This window comes from Acomys minous (assembly GCF_964271855.1).
Source record: "Acomys minous genome assembly, chromosome: 13".
NCBI classification, from domain to species: domain Eukaryota; kingdom Metazoa; phylum Chordata; class Mammalia; order Rodentia; family Muridae; genus Acomys; species Acomys minous.
In genome coordinates, this window is record NC_140495.1 from 100,303,901 (window position 1) to 100,330,197 (window position 26,297).

The 26,297-nt window shown below is 39.3% G+C and overlaps 1 protein-coding gene across 1 annotated transcript in view; it reads left to right on the forward strand.

Annotated features, from left to right (window-relative positions):
* PCDH15 (protocadherin related 15) overlaps positions 1–26,297 on the forward strand; it is a gene marked incomplete at its 3' end in the record, with an annotated part of 1,334,501 nt that overhangs the window by 501,908 nt on the left and 806,296 nt on the right. The window contains exon 3 of the mRNA XM_084754693.1: positions 21,379–21,427. The remainder of the gene's footprint in view (positions 1–21,378; positions 21,428–26,297) is intronic.

Below are 26,297 nucleotides of genomic sequence, written 5' to 3' on the forward strand. Positions count from 1 at the left end.
AATATAATCACCTACCTAAATATCAGAATTTCAGCTTATGCATAAAATATTATTTATAAAAATTAATTGTTCTTCCTTTAAGTAGAATTATATTTTGATAAGGTTTCAATACCTCATTTTTATGTGTATTTTGGATTCACTGGTTTATGAATGAAAATCAATGGACCTTTAAATTTATATTCATGGAGTGCAATGTAAGTATGACCTTCATACCTTCTGAACATGAGAATAAGAACTGAAGCAATCACCTGTGGAAAAGGATTTAATTCTCCTTTGCACGGTTTCAAGAGTTGTTACAGGGTCTTCCAAAGTAGCTGAGCTATGATATAGGGCCCATAAGAGTACGCACACAGAATCCACATTTGAAATGTGAGTTTAGTAATACTCATATGTGATACATGGGTTTAAAAGAAGGCAGCTTTCAAGAAAATTAATAGCAATGGTATTTGTTTGTTTGGTTGGTTCATTGGTTGGTTTTGTTGGCACAAGAGGCCACGGTCAGTTAGCTTGAGGCCAAGAATTCCTTGTATCAGACAAAACATCAAGGGTACAAGTGTGGCGTGCTTTCTCTTCTTTTCTGATCTGTCTCCATATTGTGTGTCGGATGCTAGATATGAACTCATGTTCCTTCATCTTTCTTTCATGACCTTTTAATTTCCTCAACTTTACAAGTGCTGCTTTTAGCAATTGGTGGAGGAAAGCAATAATACTTCCTCATAATAGTTCACGTATACTAAAATGCCCACCATTACAGAATCCATAAAAAAATATTTCATTTAGAATTTGAAATTCCTGCCATTCTGTATTTTCTAAGATGAATGGAAGAGCAGATTGATTTTGAACCTGGCATGACCAGGGTTTGGATGTGACTCCAACTTTCTTATTTCTGAACAGTGAATGCTGCACACCGTGCTGAGGCTCCCTGAAGCACAGAAAACAGATCACTCAAGCGGGTAGACATGCCTAAGTCTACAAAGCATAGCATACACTGATGGGTAATTAGGACGCAAAACTTTATATAATCATGAAAAGGATTATCTTAGTGGCTTTATTTGTGTTTCCATCTTAGTGCTTTACAAAAATTCAGGGTGAGTAACGGGACAGAGATTCACATTTACTTACTGATTCTGGAACATGTAGAAGTGATATCATTTTCAAAATAGGTGAGGGAAGTGGAGGAAGCCACTCATGCTCTGATGCTCTAGTCTGCTCTGCGGAACCAGTGGGTCTCATAGTCAGCAGAGGCAGAAGCCACTGTGCTCCAGTGCTGTGTGGCAGAGCTCACAGTGGGTGGTGTTACCCTGCCTTCAAAATGTAGAGTGTGAAGCCTAGGACACTGAAGTTACTGTAAGGGGTTGAAAAAAAAACCACACACACACACGTCAGATACATTAATGTGCTATTGTGATTTGATTATCTTTTCAACCAGATAGGGGAGACAAAAAGCTATAATTCATTTTAGAATCCAACTGAACAATGAAAGTCAAAGTTTAGAACAAGAAATAATGTCAGAGGTAGATCAGAAGGCGATGCATGCCACTTCTAAGGCCAAGGGCTGTTCTTTTTTTCCTTTTTCTTTCTTTCTTTCTTTCTTTCTTTCTTTCTTTCTTTTTTTTTTTCCTCCAGTACTGTAGTCTCCATGGTCCAAGAAAAAAGTTGTTTGAATTATCATTGCTTGAGTCTCCTTGATAACCACAATGGAGCTGATTAAAATACTTTGCAGAGCTTTGGTAAAAGGTTAAGAAAGAACAATTTTATTCGCATACAATGTACATCGCAGTGTCACATAGATACCAGGACCCTGTATCATCGCTATTGCCATGGTGCCACTCTCAGTGGAATACAGGCCTAATTCTACATTCGAGTATTGATTATTCTTAAAGTAACTGCAAAGTCACATAGTGACTCATTGAAATAAATGATTTGTTTCTGTCTAGCAGGATATAACCATAAAAACATTTACAAAATGACAAGAAGAAATCTCTCAGAAAGATTGATGTCAGAGTATAATAATGTCACACTTCATAACTCTTTCCAAGTGTGATTTTGAAATAATTTTATATGTCTAAGATAAATATTAAGTTTTTATTTGATAAAGCGATCCTAAAGGATAGTTGAAAATAAAACACTCCAGAAATAACGGAATGCCTGGGCAGGAGATGAAGTAAATATGTGGTTTATTCTTCTTGCCAATACTGTTGCTAATTCATAATTTTGACAGGAACCCATTACAAGTCATTTGTAAGAGACAGAAATTGTCAAAAAGCTTTTATTACTCAATTAAGGGATCCATATGAAATTGATTATGTGTGTCTTCCCAAATGTTTTATTTTTCTAGAAAATCCACCTCTTCAATCAAACAACAAATATTAATTGCATTCTTATTCTCATGTAGTTGAAAGGTAAAAGGAGACTGGACTAAAACTTGAGAGAGTTTGACCTTTTGACAAGGAGATTATTATAATATATATGTTCATATACGTATTAATGTCATTATAATAATACAATATAATAGGATTATAAGTGTTATGTGTAAAAGGTACAGGTAATAAAAGGAAGTCCAAAGAAAAGGTAGGATCGAGACATTCTTAAAACCCAGTGGTCACATCTTCATGGATGTAAACTGAGTGGATAGATGGTAGCCCAAGATGAATGCACAGGATGAGGTACCCAGATGATAGAACAAGATCGTAGGCCGAAACAATGGGGGAGTCAAGCTTTTGTGTCGGAGGATAAAAACCGTTTGGATGACTCGCAGTGTGTGTGTGTGCGTGTGTGTGCGTGTGTGTGTGTGTGTGTGTGTGTGTGTGTGTGTGTGTGTGTTGAGGAGATCAGGAACTGCCTCTGACAGGAACTCTGGTGCCCACGATTTGACCATTTCCCCTTGACAGAGAGGCCCCGCTGGCACACCGAGGAAGAGGATGCAGGCTATCCAGATGAGATCTGATAGGCTGTGGTCAGCTATGGGGAGGAGGGCCCCCCTCTCCGAAGTCTTGGGGGCTGGAATACAGCAGGAGAGGGAGGGAGAACGGCAACAGGAAGATATGAGCAAGGAGATAATAATTGGGATGTAATGTGAATAAATTTTAACAAATTAAAAGGGTAAATTTTTTTATGTTAAGAGATTTTGTTGGAATTCCTAGTATAGTTAAAGTACTGCTAAAAGACCCAAATTTTCATAAGCACAAAGTATACACCTAAGGTCAAAAGTGCATCTCTGGTGTACAAGGTAAGGAACAAACCTAAAAATTAAGGAAGGGCTATGAAATGTGAATGCATCTATATGAATTTTAAAATAGCATTGAAGGATAAGATACCAATGTTTAAGTCTTCTAGGATGTGGGTACACATGCTTCGGATGCATGTTAAAATGGCAGAAAATGGGACAGCTGTCTGGTGAGTCTTCAACCAGGGCTTTGGCGGCACAGATACATAAAATGATGGTGACCACAAAGGGCAAACATCCCATGTACAGTCACAAGATAAGGATCAGCAGAGAGACAGGGTGTTTTTGAGATTTTGTTGTTGTTTTTTTAAAGCCTGGTTTGAAATGTAGACTATCAATATCCGAAGGTATTTTTGAATTGGCAAAGCCCAGATTAAACCTTATGCGTGTTTAGCAGTTTTCAGCTGCTTCACATATGGAGGAAGAACACGTTACCAGAATGTTCTGTTCTGAAAAAATAGCATGCTTCTTAAAAGCCAACGTGCACTAGATTTGTGGTGGTTGGTAATCAATATTCACCAAGCTTGTTTCCAAACTAGAACTTTACAAATGTCAGCCATACATAAAGAATTCTGTTGATGGATTATTCGTGTTTTGAATTTGGCCATTCTGGTTGAAAATGGGAAGATTTGAGGTAGAATTTCTTTTGAGAAAAGCAAACTGACGGCAAAGCTGTGTATGCCTTCATCACTTAACATATGCAAAATCACTTTTAATTTCTAATATCACATTCTTCTGAAGTAATTGAGATCTTAAAATTCAGAAAAGCACGGGGCAGATGGCAAAGGAAAGGAAAACTGAAATTAGTAGTTTCGAAAAGGAGTAGAGGGTGCATTTTTTTTTCTAATTTTCCCCCTGAGTATGCTTTTGGAAAATGACAACCCCTTCCCTTCTCAGGTGGGAAGAGTGGTTTTCTGAAGCTTCGCTGGTGGTCCCCAGAGGCAGAACAGACCATGAGTGTTTCTGGGTCATCCTTCTGAAAGTTGGAGGATTTGCGCTTTTCTCAGGGTTATCCCTGAACCAGAAGGGAGTAAGCAAACAAAGACATGCAGAAAGCATATGTCCCTGCAATTCTGATCTTAGCAGAGACAGTCACCCATTTCTTCAGCCATCAGCTGTGTTACTGTGTTATTTTCTATAGTTATGGCTTACAGGTTAAGGAATGTAGGATCTCAGTTCACTGTCTCTGCTCACCACATCCTTCTTGCAAGTGCACTATTGGTCAAGTCCTCTAAATTAGTGTTTTCTGCCTATGAAGCATCAAAACCAGTTCCCAACACAGGCATCTTGGTTATGCTGTGTTGCCCTCCTGTCAAACACTTATTAATTACTTATGCTCAGCTTGTGCTCATTACATTCTTCTAGAACTTCTGGCTACATAAGACATAGGGCAAAGTGCTACAGAGGAACAGGCCAACAGAAAGTGAGCAAGAGGGTGAGTGAATGAGAGAGAGAGAGAGAGAGAGAGAGAGAGAGAGAGAGAGAGAGAGACAGACAGACAGACAGACAGACAGGCAGACAGACAGACAGACAGAGACAGACAGACAGACAGACAGACACAGAGAGACAGACAGAGACAGAGAGACAGAGATAGAGACAAAGAGACAGAGAGACAGAGAGGGAGGGAGGATATTAAAAGGAGATTATGTTCGATTGGCTTTTATACTAGGGACTAGGTAGTAAAGCCGGCCATGCAGGATCGATGGAAGATTTTTCTGGAGACAAGGCATGGTGGTTTTCATTCCACTCTGTCAGGTTTATGAAGTTGCGTTCTGATACCCGTGAGGGATGGCACAGCCAGAGGGATGGCTTCTGTGGGTTCTGGATCCAGATGCTTTGCCCATCAAGAGGAGATGGCACACACTGGACTTACTTTCTGTGAATGCCATTCAATACATTTTCTTCTGAAGCCTGAGGTTTTTTGGTTCCTTGTCCTGTAATAAAAAGAAGCCCTGGTCTCTAGTCTTCCTCATTTTTTGGCTGTTTCTTTCTGAGAGCATGTTCTTCTTAAGGTTGAGGCCCATGTAAATTGTCCCCCATATCCAGGACGTGAGGAAAACCCCAATAATCATCTTTGTTTCTCAAATTAGAACAAATAAAGTACCATGATACCTTAACTCCTCTAATATTATTAATATCTGTCCCTGTAGAATTTGATTAAAAAATGTTTGATATCTGCCAAAGCACTCAAAAAGCAATGTGCCTTTAAGAGAGGAAAGTGGTGCTATATAGCATCACATCTTAATAAACATAATGATGTCTTCTGCTCCTTAGAATGAAATAATTTGTTAAAAAACAGTATGGTTGATTATTTCAACACCATGTGCAATGTTTAAATGGTTTTACAAAGTAGACATGGTGTTTTGCATGTTATTTTTAAAAATAAGCCTACTAAAATAAATATATACTTGAAGTTAATAATACATGCCAGATACATGACTTTATATAAATACAAAGTAGGAAACCATGCCTTATCCTTTTTTTTCCTAGAATTGCTCTTTTCACAAAAAAAATTTAAATTAATTTATCTTTAATTTAAAAGTTGTTTTATAAAATATATTTTGATCAACATTATCTTATTTCCCCTCCCCTCATGCCTCCCAGATCCTTTTAACCTCCCTCCCTTCCCAAGCTTGTTTTCTTATTCTCTCTCTCTCTCAAAAAGAAAAAAAAAGTCCTCCAAAGCCACAATAGCAACCAAAAGGTAAATAAACAAAAAAATAGTAAAGCAAAGCAAAAAGCACACATACAGAAAAACATGGAGTCTCTTGTTGTGGCACTTACACCTGGGCATAGCGCTTCCCTGGAGTGTAGTTTGTATAAGAAGGGACATTCCACTGGAGAAAACCGATTTCCCTTTCCCAGCAGGTATTCACTGACAAATATCTTCAAACTGTGACATCAGAGTCAAACTGTTGAAGCAGTAAATGTCTCTCAAATTCAGATCGTACCAATCTCTTTAGTTGGACCAGGTGGTTTTCCTCAAGCGTTTCATCATCTATTTCGAACTTTAGGTTTAAAAGCGAGTATCCTTCTCAAACTCTTCTACAGGTGAACATTACACCTTAAAACTTTGTGGAAAGTGGATATCTACGCTCTTCTCATATCAATTGCCGAGAAGTAATTCAGCAGCTAATGCATCCTCAGGAAGCATCATGACTTCCTTCTGTATCCATGCTCTTCCTGTGCTGAGTGCTGTTGCACTGGGTGGCTCATGGCCTAGAGCTAATGCCATTGGGCTTATGGTGTTTGTGTCAATCAGAGTTTTACTCACTTTCTGTAAGTTGCTGAGGTAGGAGGTGGTGCATTTCAAAGTATTGCAAACCTTTTTTTTAAATTAATTTATTCATATTACATCTCAATGGTTATCCCATCCCTTGTATCCTCCCATTCCTCCCTCCCTCCTGCTTTCCTTCTACTCCCCTCCCTTATGACTGTGACTGAGGGGGACCTCCTCCCCCTTTATATGCACATAGGCTACCAAGTCTCTTCTTGGTAGCCTGCTATCCTTCCTCTAAGTGCCACCAGGTCTCCCTATTCAGGGGATATGGTCAAATATGAGGCACCAGAGTACGTGTGAAAGTCAATCCCCACTCTCCACTCAACTGTGGAGAATGTCCTGCAAGCCTTTTAAAATTCATAGTTTGGTTTGGTTTCTTTCACAAGGCATGTTCTGACTAATGAGAAGCCCAAGCTGGCTAAGGTGTGAGCCTCTTTCATCAGAGGCGCAAGAGCTGGGTCTTCAGGTGGGCATTAGAACATGCTTTTGACTGCATTCAGGAAAGAAGGACCACGTAAAGATCTTCAGTGATCAGGGCTTGTCCATGTGCAATTTAATCATCTTTTCACAGGTCCACTTAAGGTGGCTGTAAGCAGCAGGAGCCTTCCAACTCCTCAGGAATTTCCTCTTTAATTTCTGGTGTTTGTAATTACAATTTTAACAAAAGTTGAAGAGATGGGGGTATGCACACCCAGTTTCCAACCATGTGCGATTTTCCTGCTCAGATTCTAGCCCACAGCAAATCTAGTTGCAGAGTTTTCAAGATAGTCCACTTAAGCACGATGAAATATGAAGAATAATGATAAGCAAGAATCATCACGCAAGATTAATGTGGAGCTAACCATGAATGTCACCTTTTACATACCGTGCGGCTTTAGAATCTTCATATGGACCTATGGATGATGGCAACCATCTTCTTTAAATGCTTAATGAAGAAATGACTTCCTAGTGATGTTTACAGCTGAGCTCATTCAACAGTTAACAGGTTAAAAAAAAATAATTTTACACCTGGTGGCCCTCAGAGGAAGGATAGCAGGCTACCAAGAAGAGACTTGATATCCTATGAGCATATACAGGGGGAGGAGGTCCCCCTCAGTCACAATCATAGGGGAGGGGAGTAAGGGGAAAGTGGGAGGGAGGGAGGAATGGAAGGATACAAGGGATGGGATAACCATTGAGATGTAATATGAATAAATAAAATATATTTAAAAAACAAAAAAACATAATTTTACTAAGAACCTTGTGAAGGATGGGGATACTTCTCCTCAAATCGGTCTCTACAAAGCTTTGTGTGCACACAGGGCTCTCACTCCTTTCTCTCCCTGTCCCATTCTCCTTCTGTCTCTCCCTCTCTTACCCCCACCATTCCCTTCTCCTTCCATTTTCCTTCCCATAGATGCTGCTACTTATAGCAAATGCCTGAGCAGAGTTCAAATCCAAATATTGCCAAATGTTGAGAGGATAAGGGCTCAATGCATACCAGCAACGGGAAGGAAACTGTGTTCAGAAGACACAGAAATTTAGAATTTTCAGTTCATAAACAGTTTATGACCCCATTCCATTCTTCGTGGATCAGAGGACTGCTGGCCTGACTGTCCTCAAATAGAGCGATGTGGAAAGACTAGCAATGGGCAGGTGCTTTTCTGTGCCTCTCACCTCACTGAATCTCAATGATTTTCTTTTGTAGGCAGTGAATCCAGTCTTCTTAGATATTTCAGAACAATTTCTTCATATTTATGTGAAATTCTTAACTTTTTGCCACTGGTAAATCAGAAGTTTAGCCTAACCAAGTTAATGGTTCTCTTATAGTATTCAAACTCATTGGGAGAAACGTCCTTCAAATATTGGGGCTTTGCAAAGAACTCACTGTCCGGAGACAGAGAAACATGGAAATTCAACAGATCCAAGGATAAATGAAATGGAATTAATGTTACTAGGCCTAGAATCATTATTTTGCATACAATTCCACCTTTTACACTAATGAGAATAATAAAAACAATGATAAAAATTGGTTGGTCATATTTAAAGTCAATGGACACCTTACAGAATCCAAGCTGGGAAAATATGACAAGTTAAATTTTCCCATTGCTTTTACATATCTCATTTTAAGATAGTAGAAATGGTATGACTTTGTGCACACTTTCTTTTATTTATTTTAGTTCGACACATACTGTGCCCCAGAGGTCTAGTTATATCCACCAATCAATTTATTTTCCTAATGAATACCATTTTATGACTTTTTTCATATACTATTAAATTTATTCTTTATGCCATTGCAGAGTTCATGAAAACATAAACTGTCTGCAATTATTCTTTCTTCAGATACTTCCCCTAATCTTTGGTGGTCAAGGAAAATTCCTGTTATTTCTGGTCGTCTCCTCTGCATTGTCTGTGGCTTCTCCACCTTGCTTAATCTCGCTCTTTTGTCGTCACTGCTTTTAGGGTAATTGTATTTCTAATTATAAATGTTAGTATCTTTCTCTAGTTTCTATATCAATTGCTTATTTCTAATATTTTTCATTTAAATTTTAATAGGCTACATTTATTTTATAATCCTCCATTTTTTAGTAGAAAATGCATTGAGCCAAAAACAGAAAAAAGCAGGTGGTATAAAAAGTGAATAGTGGGAAGTGTGGAGTTCCCTCAAGTCTGAAGTCAAACAATCATGCACTTTTCATACTTCATTTCTAAAACACACAATTTTCTAATTTCTATAGTATGTTTTTCATTTTGTTTTATTAATTAGCAAACACTGGTTGATACAACTGAGTGAGTAAGTCAGGATGAAAAGAACCTTACATTTCCCTTCTGACTGCTGTAATTTCTGTGCGCTCTCTCTCTCTCTCTCTCTCTCTCTCTCTCTCTCTCTCTCTCTCTCTCTCTCTCCAGCCTTTCGGCACTGGCGAAGTCAGGGAAACACACGGATATTTATGTCGCATTTTCTCTCCTTGCAAAACTGAACACAGACTTCAGCTGACAGTTTGGTGGAGAATCTTAAAGCTTGTACCTACCTAACTTTCTTTCAGTTGATAGGTTTTTGTCTCTAAGAGCCAGCCAAACTTGTATGTGACCTATTACTCCATATACCTCGCCAGCCCTCGATGTTCGTTTCTATCCACCATTCAAATTCCTTCTGCTGAGTAAAGGTTTTGGATGCTTTTTCATTTCGAACAAAGTTTACTCTTAACTGCTACGTATTTGGGGGTGGTGTAACTGTGCTGGGTGTTGAAGGTTTCTCTGACTCGAGGATTAATGGCAGTGAGAAGCAAGGCCCTGCTGTGACCATCACGTGCCCGGTGGTATCATCTGAACTGAGGGACCAGCTGCAGAATGGATCTGCCAGAAAAAACTAGAATACAAAGCAAAATCTGGAAAACTGGGTACACGTGCGGGTACACTGTATTAGTCTTTGTTAGAGTTTTAAACTCATACATTTATTGTGCTTTTACTAAGCTCTGAGCTGCCTTTAGTATAAAGCTGTGTTTCTTGCGCTAGCGATTCTGACTCGGCCTGTAAGAAAAGTACTGTCTACCACCCTGTCATGACCGAGCTATTCTGTGAACATTGAGGACATCTGACCATATTGTGCTGGTCCTGTCTTTTGCCGGTGGAAAAAAAGGCCAAGGGTCTTCATTCATTGTCACTTGCTTAAGATTTGTTTGTTTGTCCATTTATGTGTTCAATGAATATTTAATTAAAGCCTGGGTTTGTTTGTGTGGGGCTTTTTTTGAGAGGGGGCTGATTTGAGAACTGAAGATAAAATTTGCATAACGTTACATGACGTATATTACAAGGAAATCTGGTAAAAATGGAGTGAATCAGATAAATACCTGTGGAGGTGAGGTTAAAAACACCGTGCTCAGAAAGAGAGCAAGCGCTTCTGTCTCTCCTAAGCATCAGGGCTAGGATTTCAAAGATGGCATTTCATGTGCTCAGGTTGATGAGAAACTAATCTACTATATTCAGTGATGGGGGTGAGAAACATATTTTCCCTGAATGAGGCAGGCTGTTAACCAGAGAACATGGGTGCTTTAAAGTAAATAACACCAACGTCATTCGTAACCCACCTTGTCCTGGTCTTTGTCACCAGAGCTGTGGCTTCCAAAGACATACATGTCCCCACCTGTGAAGGAGGTGGCACGGGGGGGGGGGGGGCGGAGGAGCTTTGCAGAAGCAGGTGCCAGTGAGATCCATGTAACTACTGAAACCCCAATGCGCCTTAGGTCAGTTTCTATCCAGTCACAGAACTCCCATCGAGTTCTCCAGAGAGATTTACGTCTCTGGATCCCTGGAGCTAAAGAGGCGCTCATCCTTTTACTGGGAATACTTAGCCTGAGGAGTTTATTGCTGGCAAATCATTTTGGCATGAAGGCATGTGCTCGTGTCCCCAGGTTCCAAGAGAATGAGGCAGAGAGAGATGGTGAGGCTGGCTACGGACCTGGGCTATGTACCAAGACCCTGTCTCCAAAACAAAAGACATGAAGACAGAGAGGGAGGCGGAGTGGGAAGGAAAGAGAGAGAGAGAGGCTCACACTCTCAAAAGATGAAATCTCTACAGAAATGATGTCTTTAGAACAACCCCCTGCCCAATAGTAGCAGGAACCATAATCACAGTGGTTGTGTAGTGGTCCAAAGGGCAACAGCCAAGGTGGGGAAATCTGAAAACAAAAATAAAGCTAACAACAGCAGTGTTGGTCCCAGCAGAACTCATTGTCTGGGTAATAATTTTCAAAAGTGAAAATGCCAAAGTGTCTGAGGAGATTCATACTATGTGGTGAGAAGTTTGTTCTGCTATATGTATTTTTCCTCAACATATTCTGAAGACCAAAAGGGAAATAAGAAAGGCATATAAGTTTTGCTTAGTAAAACTCAGAGATGCCTTTCTGCTGGAAGCATGCCTGTGTGGAAGCATGCCCGTAATATACAAGATATATTATACATTCATTATTCTCAAGTTCTATTATCAAGGCTTTCATGCTTGGTAATACCATCCAATTTTCCTGAGAGAAAACACACATTTGTATTACAATTGTGTAGCCCGAGCTCTGCAAAGCACATCCATGGAAAAGAATCTCCTCTTGTGTTTTTGTTTGTTTGTTTGTTTGGTTGGTTGGTTTGTTTTGTGTGTGTGTGTGTGTGTGTGTGTGTGTGTGTGTGTGTGTGTGTGTGTTTTGGTGACTTTTGCCATGAGAAGGAATTGAAGGGTACTGGTATCCTGTCAATAGAAGAGAATTCGAGCTTACATGGCGCCCTGCAGAGCCAGTAGGTGTGTGGCCATTTCATTTCATGTTTTATTTCAACTGCATTCACTTTTATCGCTTACTTCCAGTTTGCACAAGGTGTGCCAGGCTCGGAGGACACTTTGGGTTACAGCAAGCACCTGTGCTTTAGCACCTGAGAGCCTCATGAAAAGAAGTGTGCTTTACTTACCGTGCGCTTTTTGATGGCAGGCGCTAAAACCTGCTGCTTCCTACACAGGGCTGATCATGGGACTGTGACTACTTCTCAGTGTTTCTGATCACGTAAGACTCCACTGGGAACCAGTGATCACTAAGGACTTGCTGCCAGCCACCCTATCCCGAAGGGTACGCATTATCATTATAAATCAGCAGCCCTGGCCTTCACAAAACAATATTCTTTATAATCTTTATAATCTTCTGCGCTGCCAAAAAAAAATGTTTTGTACACTTTCCAGTTCTGCTCCGAGTTATTTCCCAAACAAACTGATGAGGAAATGCTGGAGGGAAATTATCTCCGATAATTAAAGACGGTGAAAATATGCTCTGTATTCTGCATGCCTTGTCTCGTGTAATTCTCAAGCAAACCCAGAAATTTGAAATTCTCCATTTTCTTTTATTGAGTCTGTGCCTGTGCAGGCTCCTATTCATCAATGCACCAAAATTTAAGCTCGGAGGATTCCTTTATTCAGAAAAGAAGCATATGTTCACCATTAAATCTTAACTAAGGGAGCAGGAATACTAGAAGAATCTTATCGGTCCTTGTCCCCCTTTCATAGCTGTAGCTGAAAAGTGAATTTAGAGAGAACAGACACCCGCCCCCTTCTTGGTGCCCTGTGCAGTGTCCCAGTGTTCTGAGTAACCTTGCGTGATTTAATTACTGAGCTGACCCTGGATTCTCTTTGCTGCCTCTGAAGTCCCAGAGCTACTAGCCTTTGATTTCTTTATCCTATTTTTTTAAAGACAAGTTTAAGCCCTTGGTGGCTCAATAGTAGAAGGAAGCTTGCATTTGACCTTGGAGTGACAAGAGTTGGCCCCTGTGTCAGTCTTCCTTCTGAGTAAAAGTTTGTATGTTACAGTGTTATCAGATGCGGGGGATCGGTGAGATTAACTGATTTAACGGAATCTGAATATATTTAGAAAGTAAATCTGAGCATATTTAGAAAGCAAATCGGTTAATCTGCCATATTAGAAGTGCTTATTACTTCCAAATGAAATGTTAAAAGGGAGCAAATGCTGCACCCAAGAAATGCATGCATCATAGGGCTGGAAGTATAATTTTGTACCAATCACAGCTTCTGTCTTGTTCCCTCCCACAGGGGAGAAGGAAGCCCTGTCTTCATTTTTAAAAGTCAAGCCTGTCTGGCTTTCTGAGGATTGGACTAAGATACTCTCGTGACCTAGTTTTTTTGAAAGGCCTGTCTTCTCATATTGTGGTACCATCCTAGGATTTGACATTTCTTAGCAGTTTGCCAGTAAATCTACCATGGTCTGAACTGTCGCAGGACTCCATATAATGGTCAAGAGGTCAGCTAATTAACTCCTTCTATTAGAAATAAAAGGAAGTATGAAAACTGTATCCATATAGGATTTCATATATTTGACAATGCCTTTGGAAACTATCAGCTAAATACATAATTCCTCAAATGACAATGTATCACGTAAACTAAGACTATGGATTTCAGTTAAAGAAATGTAACTATGTGTGTATGTGTTTATGGTGATAAAATATAACAATAATGTGCAAAGGGTTAAAGTTAGCATCCATGTGGGAATATCATTTGAAATCTTTGCTCAAGAGAAAACAGGGAAATAAATACATTTGAGGGCAGGGCATGATAGGATACACTTGAAAACGCAGTGTATCTCCAGGTCTCTGCCTCCGTTCCTGCCTCCAGTTTCCTGTCTTGAAATTCTGCCTGATTTCCCTTGATGGTATATAACTTATAAGATTAAAATTAGAGCCTTTTCTGCCAACTTGTTTCTGGCCAGTGTTTTACCATAGCAACAGAGAATCAAACCAGAGACTGTGTAATATGACTAATGACTAGGCTTGGACATGGCAGCCAAAGTTTCCCTGCAGTTAATTTAATTGTGCTAACTTGTGGTAATTGGGCTTTTCAAACCCAACACATTGAATTTCTCCTAAGACTGTGAAGGATTGACACTAATTTCTGCTTTATAGTATAATGATAGGAAACGTAATAGATTGTGATTATTATAAAACATGTAATGGCTGGGGATGATTATAGGTGATTATTATTAAAAAAACAATTTCAAAAGAGGGCTTTCGTTTCTCTTATTTTATCCCCCTCCCTTTATAGTGCCCATTTGTTTTGATTGAGAGAAGATTTCACGCTGTAGGCCAGTCCATGCTGGAACTCATATGTAATACCAGTTAGCCTCAAATGTGTGATGCTCCTGCCTCAGTCCCTCCAGTATAGGACTGTAGGTCTGTTCTACCACATCTGGCTTCCTAGTGACCACTCTAATCAATCGCAGTGTCTACAGTGGTGTGGAAAGAATGCTCAAGGCTGCATGCACGTGGTTTTGCTGAACTCAGATGGTAAAGTACAGACACATGGAAAAGATTCTCCACCTACTCACTTGGTTGGGGTTCATCTTCGGTATACCCTGACTTCAAGGGGCCTACATCCACACTGACACCAAATGAGGATTAGCGATCTTTCTCATCCTGTTCCTTTCTGTTTTATTTTGTTTTTAAGGAAGTACCTCACTAGGTAGCCTAGGCTGGCACTGATCCTCCTGCCTCACCATCCCGACTGCTGGAGTTGGGGACATGAACCACAATGCCTGGTTTGCTTCTTCATCTTTCTCTTATTATGCTTTTACATAAAGGCACCATTGTAAGTTTACACAAAATGATTATTAAGTTATCTTTTCTATCTTATATTGATTTTTTTTTCAGTGTGAGCTATTTCACATAGCATTATACCACTGAACTTAGACTAGATGAAATGAGGAGTGGCAAATATTAACCACTGGCGGAAATCTATTTCAGTCTGCCACATGAATATTGAATTCATAATGAGTTACACACCCCTTTGTGTTTTATGTAGATGTACATATGTATTTATGTAGATGTACATATGTATTTTTTATGGTTCAGACTTTATATCAATATGTATTTTTTATGGTTCAGACTTTATATCAATGGGCAGAAGTTCTTTCTCTTACCCTTTCTAAACCCCAGAATTTAGGTTCAACATGTCACATTAATATATTTTAAAAATATGATAACATTGAATACAATTCAAAGCCAAACATGTGGTAATTTTAGAAATCTCAAATTAAAAGAAAAGATACAAAGCCCAAAAGGCAATGTTCTGTGGTTCTGTTTTGCTTTTATCTTTAATTTTAGAGTGTGAAATTACTTCCGTGACATATATTGAATTGAATAAAAGCAATAAGCTGAGGACCTTGATGTCTTGTTAAAAGAAATAGAACAATGTCATGATAAGAACCAGGCTAAACGCATTCTCCAAAAAAGGTGGAAGTGATAGTTTGTGCTGCACTGATGGTGATGCTTAGCTGGGTAAAATGCACTCAGGGTAAATAGCCTGGTGTTGCCACTGCCCACCCTGGCAGGGCAACTGCTGTTTTATTGGTGATGTGGGAAATCCCACTCAGCCTAGTAATGAATTAACTCTATTGTTGAAACGACTGCTGAAAGTGGCCATGCATCCAGATTCCTGTATTTATGCAGAAATGATTTTGCCCAGCTCACAAGCCTGGGGAGTCACAATTGACAGGTATGCAGTGCATACTTGCAAATCAGGGAACACGTTCTCATAGGATTTTCAACTCACCATATAAACAGTGAGCAGTGCTTTGCAATCTCTTCTCTAAATACAGTGACTACCATTTCACTCTCCCAGGAGCCATGATTCTGTGCTTTGGTGATGGAATCACTTCCCACACAAGACTTATTGTCCATCGTGTTCACTTCAGTGTGGTGGTGCCACTTGCTTTCATTCACTTTCTCTCTCCTCATTTGTACCACCCACCAAGCTGTTGGTGAAATGCATTCTGGTCTTTCATTTGAGTAAGAGAAGGGGCAATAAAAATACTCACAGATTTCTAGCCAGGTGAGAAAGAGAGATGAAGGTCATTGTTTGTTGACTGGACCAGGGTTGATTTGTTTATTGTTTGTTTGTTTGTTTTTTACCAAAGTTACAACGAAAATTCCCTAATATGAACAAAAGAAGCTTTAACTCAAGCAATGGCACATGCTCGATGTATTGCCGTCACTTACCCAGTGGAAAAATCATCACGAGCATAAATCTAAGTGGCCTTAAAGCCCATGTTCTCTCCTCCTCTCTTCCTTGTTATATTGATAACAACCTTCTAGTCACATTAGAGAGACAAAGCACAGCTATTCAGAGACCTTATATATCTAACACAAAGGATGACTATGGTTGGTAGGAAGGGTGCTCTGTTTTCACTGTGGGATGTTTTTATGTATTTATGGTTTTTTGGGTTTTTTTGTTTGTTTGTTTGCTTGTTTTGTTTTTTGTTTTTGTTTTTGTTAACTTTACACAAATGTAGACAAACGTTAGCAGATGGAATCTTACTTGAGAAAAGGCCTCTACACAGTTGGCCTGTAGGCAAGTCCGTGGGGTATTGTCTAGATTAATGATTGATGGGGACAAGCAGCCCATGGAAGTTCAGGACGGTGCCTCCCTGATACAGGTAGTCCTTGATAGAGGAAGCCATGAAGAACAAGCTAATAAATACCCTTCATCCATAGCTCTGCTTCACTTTCTCCTTCCAGGTTCCTGACTTGAATTCCTGGCCTAACTTCTCTCAGTGATGCAATGTTACCTGGACTATAAGCCGGAATTGCTCTTTCCCTCATCAAGTTAATCATGGCCTTTGTCACAGCAATAAAAGCCCCAATGAAGACACCCTGTTCTGGCATTCGAGATTTCTGTCAGCAAAACCTGGTCTGCAATATTCCTGTTTTAGCTTCTTCTAATAGGACCACAGAAACCACATGTGCCTTCATTTCTTTTACACCAAGCACACAACAAGATATGAAAGGAGATTTTAAGATTAATTAATAAGTTTAGAGGACAAAAGCAATTACCATGCTATAGTTGGAAGAATAAGTTTTCAATGGCTTGCTTTCTTATATTGAACCATCAGTGACTGTATGATTATGGTTCTAATAGCTAAATGAGGACTATTTACTATCAGACTGTCAAAAATATTTTAATTAGATTTTATCACTAGAAACACTCAGTAAATGTTACTAGTAATTATATGAAGATTTTCAGATCTGTCATTATGAAATCTTGACTGATGAGAAAAAATAACCTATTCTACTGTTAATTATTTTCTAAGTCTGCTTTGTGCAATGCATTCCAAAAGATTTTGATAGTAAATAATGAACAGGATTTCCCTGTTGGTTAGACTGGTATTCTGCCGAAATCGTGAATCTGCCAGTGACGATGGGGCATGTCCTGGTCACAGGGGAAGGATCTCAGGGCTCCCAAGTCTTGAGGCTAACACCCTTTATTTTCCCCTTTACAGGACACCTGATGAGTATGTGGCTCTAGTGAGGTTCCTTGGTGGCCCACAGATAAGAATAACCAGGGTTCTCTGATATCCAGAGACGCTGAATTCAAACAACAGGATCCTCCTCAGACTGAGTATGAATGTGGAATGTTTTCCACAGGGGAGTTGTGACTCATATTTGAGGCTACTTTTCTAATTAGCCTATGACTCCTTTGAGTGTGGGAGCCCTTCCCAATGGTAGGAGACCAACATCTGAGCTCAGGAGACTGCTATAACTCACTTTTATCCTTGGCCCAGCAGGGTCAGAGAGAGTCACACTGTCTTCCTTTGTCTGGGATGCTTAAAAGGGTTCCCTTTTTCTCCTGCTGATTACTATACTCTCTCATACTGCCTCGACTGGAAATGAAGCTGTCCATCTGATGCCGTTGTCCTTTCTGGAGGAAGCAGGTGGGCACTAGAGAAACTCCATAGAGGTTGGGTGCTGGTTTCTCATGCTGTGTACTAAAATATTACAAGTAGACAAACCCCACAGTGTCAGTGCTCATAGTGTGCTGACCTTCACATGCAATTCACCATTGGGTTTAGAGACCCAAGGGCAGCAGTGACACAGCAGTAGTTACCAAATCCAACTATACTTTTTTCATAATCACTCAAATGAATTCAGAGTTATATGGTGGCCAGGACTTTCTCCATTCCTTAATTACAAGATAAAAGTCAAATAAATTGACTTGGTTTTCCTTCTGTTGAAATGTTTTGAGATGGTCTTTACCATATAGTAAGATAGTGTCTTTGGGTTAATTTGATTTAATTTTTAATTGAATTAAAATTTAAGGTACCCTCCAAATTATATACAATTATGAAACTGATAGTTAAGTCTTGTCATGTTTTTCTCCCCATTGCCATCTGCAGATGTTTGTTTTAAAAAATTAGAAAGCTGGGCAGGGTGGCACATGCATGTTATCTCAGCATTCTGGGAGGGAGAGGCAGGGGGTTATCTGTGAGTTCCAGGTTACCCTGGTCTACAGAATGAGTCCAGGCGAACACAGAGAAACCCTGTCTCAAAAACAAAACATAAAAACAAAATTAGGACCTATTCTACAGATCTCTTTTTGTCTTTAGAAATGGTAGGGATGTCTTAATATCAAACACAACACAGAAGAAATCTGTGGAGTGCCAATTATCAAATATTTTTTGTGTAGGGATGAAATATAAAATACCTTTGGTCTTTTGCATTTTTTCAGTCAGTTTAATTTACATCATTAATTTAGTTTGTGTCTCTGCCAAAAATAAATTCCCTCCCTTTGTCATTTTTCTTGTTGGAGCCTCTCACCACCCAGTAGTACGTATCCCTCCCTTGCATATATGTTCACTGTATATTGTTTATTTTTTTGGCAGCGGTACTTTCTAGGTGTCAGCCCTACGTGTACTATCTTAAAAATCTGCTTACCAATATGTTTCTAGATTCCCTGGCCAAGGCTAGATATACCATGTTGACAGTATCCACGGTATTCCTCGCATGAATGTGTGCTACTAAAAACCATGCAACATGGATAAACAACAGCACAGTAAATCTGTTGGGGTCCACAGACTTCAACTCGCCATATATATATTCAGGCAAAACAAACGGAATCCATAGCTAGTAATTAAGAAATATTCGTTATTGGCTTACCTAATCGCTCGTTTAAAGCACTTCCTTTAATTATGCATTGCACTCAGCAGTCACTTATTCTCTGTACCTTGGCCAGTTGGGGATCTTTGTGTTAGTTAATCCTCATCGATTGCAAACAGGGTGTCTGATGAGGTTTGAGGTATGCATTAATCCATGGATCTAATGAGAAGTTGTTAGGAATTGGTTTAATATTATATCCCATCGGCAGTATTAAAACTAGTAGGTTCTCACTGTCCCCTGCTACTTGTCTGTGTTCTTGATCCTGGTCACTGTTCCAGGAATGGGTTCTGAGCCTTATGTTTGTTTACTCAGAAAGTGATTGGTTACTCCCATGCCACTGAGCCACCGTCGCTCCATTGGGCATATTTTACCAGGCAGAGTGTCATTGTAAGATTAATGGCTAGTGGTTTTTTTCCCCCCTCTGGTAAAGAGACATCTTTATCACACACTCCACTCCCTAGACTCAGGAACTCATCTTGTCTCTTCCTCCAATGTGCTGCATTTTCAGTCTTGCGTTCAATGTCCCTACCATTAAAGAGGATTCGATAGTCTTCTATTTGCACTGAGTGTAAAGCATTATAGCCAAAATGTTACCATATCTTCCAACTATATATTTCATCAAAATACACAAAACATGTTTTTAATCAAGAAACGCAAGTACAAGCCCTCATATGGTAAATGTGTGAAATTAGAAGTCCGTTCTTGTCACTGTAGCTAAGGAGGAATTAAAACATCCGTGAATCACAGATGAGCATTCACTTTGTATTCCTGTAACGAGTAATAAAATATGAAGAGCAGAAGGTGTATAAAAATTCAAATATCTAGTGGGAAATAATTTGTGCATAAGACTTTAGCATCATCTTGATGTATCACAATGCAGCTCGCTTCCACATTAGACTCAGTGCCTTCCACAAATGGGCATTGCGAGTTCACAAGTAAATTATTTACAGGCGGTTCATTTGCTGAGTCTTTCTCATGAAATAGTTTCTTGAATGACAATCGTTCTTTCGATGACAGAATCTCATGCATTTCTTGTCTTAAATGCGCCACATTTCCTTCAGCAAGACACTGACTTTCAGGACATCCTTTTCAGTCCTCAAACACGGGCTCAGTCTCTGCACATCCTCACTCCAGCATGAACAACTTTGCTTTCATGTTAACATCAGCAAATCCACCTGGCTCTACCTGCTTAATATCATTTTTATATTCTTTCAAAAGTCCCGATTCTACTGAGGCTATAATTAGATTTACAATGAGAATGAACATGCAATACAATTTATTCTGTATATATCGAGGGACATTACCTATGTAGAGATGGAGTGACTTGCTGAAATCACTGGCAAATACAAAGAGTGTGCAGGATTCAGGCTGGAGACTTCATTTCTTCTCAACAACATTAGCTCACCTACCTTGTCTCCAAACCACAGAAGGAAACTTTATGCTTTTGAACATGTGAAATGGCTCAGGGCTTAAGAGCACGCACTACTCTTGAAGAGGTCACGTGTTTGGTTCCCAGTTCCCATATCAAGCATGTCACCACTGCTTATAACCTCAGCTCCAGGGGATCTGATGCCTCTGATCTCTGCTGGCCCCTTGCAGTTGTGTGCACGTATCTACACATATACATGCACACACATATGACTAAAAAAAAATAACAAAATCATGAAAAGTTGCGAAAAGGACATCAAATATTCAACACATCTATTGCTTAAATTAAAATTTATGTCTATCTTCTTCAAGACATCACAGTCTGAAATAAATCACCCTTACTTTTGTGACAAACCATATTATGTGTGTTTGTAGAAATACGGATGTTTTTCTCCATGTCGTTGTATTACTTTGGTATAGCTAATCTATTGTTCAGGTACAATATTGCCCAGTCCTAATTAAAAACATTTAGTTCAACAAATCTAACCATGGTACATCATTTCTGGGCTTCCTTCATAATTTGAAGGATTTCACATTTCAAATGGAACCATTACCTGAACCTGAAAACAACTGAAAATGAATATGACATTTAGACATAGGTGACACCACTGACTGATTCCTCTCTGTCTCTGTCTCTGTCTCTGTCTCTGTCTCTGTCTCTGACTCTGTCTCTGTCTCTGTCTCTGTCTCTGACTCTGTCTCTGTCTCTGTCTCTGTCTCTCTCTGTCTCTCTCTGTCTCTCTCTCTCTCTCTCTCTCTCTCTCTCTCTCTCTCTCTCTCCCTCTCTCTCTCTCTCTCTCCCTCCCTCTCTCCCTCCCTTCCTCTCCCTCTCCCCCCAATACAGAGTCTCTATCTTTGGTAACTTGCAGGGCAACAAAAACATATCCGCCCCAGGAAAAATAAAGACATGTTTAAGAGTCAGCAATCAGTTTCCTATTATGTTGTAATTCTTTTAGTTTGCAAATACCTTTGGCTCAATGGTGTCTTTTGTTTGCAGGAACTTGCACTGCCATGCTCTGAATTCACCCTCCAGCTCTACAACCAAGGTAGGGTGGGCTTTAATTTTTACATTTAGGTAAAAATTTCAAACTTCATTGGTTTTTAAGTTGAAGCTGTATCTATGTATTATGTGTTGTCAAATATCAGTGCTTGTTGTCTGATTATAACACTGAAAGGCCCAGTCAAGAGCCATGTGTGCTTCTGTTGTTCTTCTCAGTATCAATTATGTGACACAAAGTACAAATGTTTGAAACAAAAACTCTCTAGTGAAATGTCATGTATCAACTATGATGTAGTGGTTGATTGATCATCAATCTATCTGTCATCTATCATCTGTCTATTATTTATCTATTATCAATAGTTATCTATGTATCATCTATCTATTCACTCATCTATAATTTAACTACCATCTATCTTTGTACATATCACTTGTCATTTATTTATCATATATATATATATATATATTATCTCTCTACCATCTACCAATAATAGATTTATTAATCCATCATTTATCACTCTGTCTGTATAATCTATCTCTCCAACACTATTATTTTCTTAAAACATCTATCATTCAATACATTTATCATCTCTCTATCATTTCTCTATGATGTATGGGCTTACCTGATATTTATTTATATATCTACAGTTATCCAAAAAGAAAAGAAAGAAGCCATATTATGAATTTCACAATGCTATGAAAAATAGTCTAAAAACATAGTGTCCAGTGTATTGAGTCTAAAAGTCATGTCTTTAAAGGTCTTAAATCTCAGTATTTAACCTTTGTCTGAATTGGGAAAATGTTTACCTTTATGAAAATGAACGTGTGTATTCCACGAGAGTAAGTTAATGGTATATGCTTTGATATTTGTATATATCATAAAAGGAAAGCTTTAAGACAAAACGTTTTGCTACACATCCACTTATGTGTGCCTCCTTCCATATCTGGAGAGACTCCTTCTGCCACTCTCTCCTCTGTTTTCTACTTGAGTACTTGTTAAAAAGAAAGGAGGGGAAAGAGCAGGGATGAAATGTCACATCTCAGGCCTGGTGTTGAAGAAGTCTGAAGGAGAAGATGGCTTTAAAGAGGTCTCACTGAAGTGACAGGAAGAAGCATTGTGGCTCCCTATCTCACTTGTGCTTTTGTGAGCTAGTTCTCATCAGAGCTTGGAAAAAAGTTAGACATCTGGGCAGAAGACTCTGGAATCTTTTCAGGCTTTGAGCTTCTCAGCTGTTTCTCATGTGCTCGCCTGTGGATTTGGGGAGGAGGAGAAATTAGAAGTTAGTGCTTTATGATGATATCCGTAAGTCAATATAGAAAAGCTAACTTCAAAGTTAAGTAAATACAAAATAAACAAACAAACAACTCCTCTGTGTTATGCCAGTTGTTTTTTTTTAAATGATGGTCCATGCTGTAACATATCTTGGTGCTTATTCATCACCTATGTTACATATGTTTTTACAAAGTAGCAAGTATTTTTTCAAAAAAATCTCTTGACTAAATACATTATTTATTTTCTCATGATATTTACCTCGAAACGATAAAGACTAAATATTCTCTTTATCCTTAAGCTAATGAATGACAAAATAGAACAAAAATATCTTTCAGTTAAAACACACACACATGCCCAGAAGGAGGGAGAAGCCTAAGCAATAATTCCTGACCATGGAAAGCAATGCTTAGGTGCAAAGCCGTCTTCCCCATAGTATTCATTTTAGATCCACCTACTATAAAATTCTGTTGATGATGAAATTACTCAGATTCTGAACTTGTCCTGGCCTTTTAGTTCATTGCCAGGATATTCGAAAAGGATCACTTGACAGTCAGCTCAAGACTCAATATCCATCTTTTAGAGCCTTCCTGCTGTGTGCTCCAATGCCCACCTCTTCCCACTGCTTGAATGGTACAGTGGGTATTGGCAGTCCACAGTTGTGTAATAAAAGCTACAGAGGAAGCAAAACTATGATTTCTTGAATGTTTATCCTTGACTTCTCACTTGCAAAGGAATGAGGGGCCATGGACACACACAAGCCCAGGACCTGGCTCCTGCCATTGCTCTCCCTTCTCAGGCTAGGAGAGGATGCACACTGCTTATTTTTATTGTTCATTCTAATAATCTGCCATCCTGTATCTATTTTTATGTATGTCCTATACTTAAAAGATAAAGGGATGCAATTCTGTTTTCTTATCTGCATATTTATTCATGATTCTGCTGCCAGAGTGATGAATATGTATAGATAGGCCACTGCAGGATAGTTTGAGAATGATTGAGACAAGAAAGTGCCTGGTATTCTCAGTGGCCTGCAAATGCAAAAGAAATTTGTTGGTTGCATTTGGTATTCTATTCTTTTAATCAATGCTTGGAAGAGAGACTTTCAGAACTTTTCTAGAATACTTAAATTTTCTGACTTCTTACCATCATGCCCAAAGGACATTAGCCATACACAAAAGCTGCCTGTATGGGCTGCTTTCATGTCTATGAATTTTTAAGATAATGTCTTGCTATATAGTATGCCTCATTTAGGTGTGATTTTTATTTTCGTTGTGGAATTTGGTTTCCAGTAATCCATTCCTTTTCTGGGTTTTATCACGTAAATTAAGTTCACTAAATCACTGTATTTATTATTTACTGCAACATCAATAGTCCAAGGGCAGTTATGTAAATTTCAGAATATTTTTGGGTGTTTTTTTTTTAAGGTAAACCTATAACACCTCTCCATCTGGTATTTTATTTTACACTTTTTATATCTTTACTTTTATGTCTGGCTTGCCAATATTACCGATACATTGGCTCAATAAAACTGACCTCTGTGTTCAGATGCATACACATCAACCATTGTTGAGGCTTGAATGGGCCTGACATGAAGTCTTCTCTTCAGGACAGCACGGCCAACCTGATCTGAGTCCCACCATTGTATCATAGATACCCATGTACTGTGAATTTCCTGTCAATACCTATTTGTGAATGCCCTTTATTTTCCCTTAACAATGTGCTGTGTAGGTGTCAACTTTCTGGTAAGGGGGACCATGTCTCTGTGAAAGAAACACAAAGGACAACACATCTAAATCCAAATGTTGTGAATGCTGTGTGCTCAGCAGAGGTGACTGCCAAGTCATTCATGGATAATTTATTAGAGGAATATTGTATGAACAGTATGCTAAGGTATTTGAAGCTATACAAACGTTTTCCAGGGTCAGTACATAGGGCTTCCAGGAGACAGTAGTCTGTGACAGGAAACAACTGAACCTCCAACATGTGCTTTGCAAACAGTTAACTTCTGCATGAAATTCTGTGTCAGAAGTTACCCAGAACACTCTTTTTTTGCATTATAATTTTTTATTAATTAATTCATATTATATCTCAATTGTTATCCCATCCTGTGTATTCTCCCATTCCTCCTTCCCTCCTGCTTTCATCCTATCCCCCTCCCCTATGACTGTGACTGAGGGGGACCTCCTCCCCCTGAATATGATCGTAGGGTATCAAGTCTCTTCTTAGTAGTCTGTTATCCTTCCTCTGAGTGCCACCAGGACTCCCCATCAAGGGGACATGGTCAAATATGGGGCACCAGAGTTCATGTAAAAGTCAGTCCCCACTCTCCACTTAACTGTGGAAATGTCCTGTCCACTGGCTATATCTGGGTAGGGTTTGGTGCTCACTGCACATATTGTCCTTGGTTGGTGCCATAGTTTGAGCAGAACCCCTGGGCCCAGATCCTCGTGTCATAATGTTCTTCTTATAGGTTTCAATGACCCTCTGGATCCTTCTACTTTCCTATTCTCCCATGCTTCTCTCATCTAGAGTCCCAACAGGATGTCCTCCCCTCTGTCCCACTTTCCTGGTAAGTGAAGGCTTTTGTGGGACATTCCCTTGGGCTAGTGACCAGATATAAGTGAGTATATACCATTTGAGTCTTTCTGCTTCTGGGTTAACTCACTCATTATGATCATTTCTAGCTCAATTCATTTGTCCACAAATTTCGGGAATTCCTTGTTTTTAATAGCTGAATAGTATTCCATAGTGTATATGTACCACAGTTTCTTTATCCATTCTTCTACTGATGGACACTTAGGCTGTTTCCAGGTTCTGGCTATTATGAATAAGGCTGCTATGAACATGGTTGAGCAAATTTTCTTGTTGTGTGCTGGAGCATCTTCTGGGTATATTCCAAGGAGTGGAATAGCTGGGTCATGAGGAAGCTCTATTCTCAGTTTTCTGAGATAGCACCAGATAGATTGCAGAAGTGGCTGTACTAGTTTGCATTCCTGCCAGCAATGAAGGAGTGTTCCTCTCTCTCCACATCCTCGCCAGCATGTGGTGTCGCTTGAATTTTTTATCTTAGCCATTCTGATGGGTGTAAGATGGAATCTCAGAGTTGTTTTGATTTGCATTTCCATGATGACTAAGGCGCTTGAGCATTTCTTTAAGTGTTTCTCAGCCATTTGATATTCCTCTGTTGAGAATTCTCTGTTTAGTTCCAAGCCCCATTTCTCAATTGGGTTGTTTGGTTTGGTGGTGTTTAATTTCTTGAGTTCTTTATATATTTTGGATATTAGACCTTTGTCAGATGTAGGGTTGGTGAAGATCTTTTCCCAGTTTGTAGGCTGTTGCTTTGTCCTCTTGACAGTGTCTCCTGCCTTACAGAAGCTTCTCAACCTCATGAGGTCCCATTTATTAATTGTTGACCTTAATGCCTGGGCTATTGGTGTTCTGTTCAGGAAGTTGTCTCCTGTGCCAATATGTTCCAGGCTCTTCCCCACTTTTTCTTCTAAGTGACTTAGTGTCTCTGGTTTTATGTTGAGGTCTTTGATCCACTTGGATTTGAGTTTTGTCCAAGGTGACAAATATGGGTCGAGTTGCATTTTTTTACACATAGTCCTCCAGATAGACCAGCACCATTTGTTGAAGATGATATTCT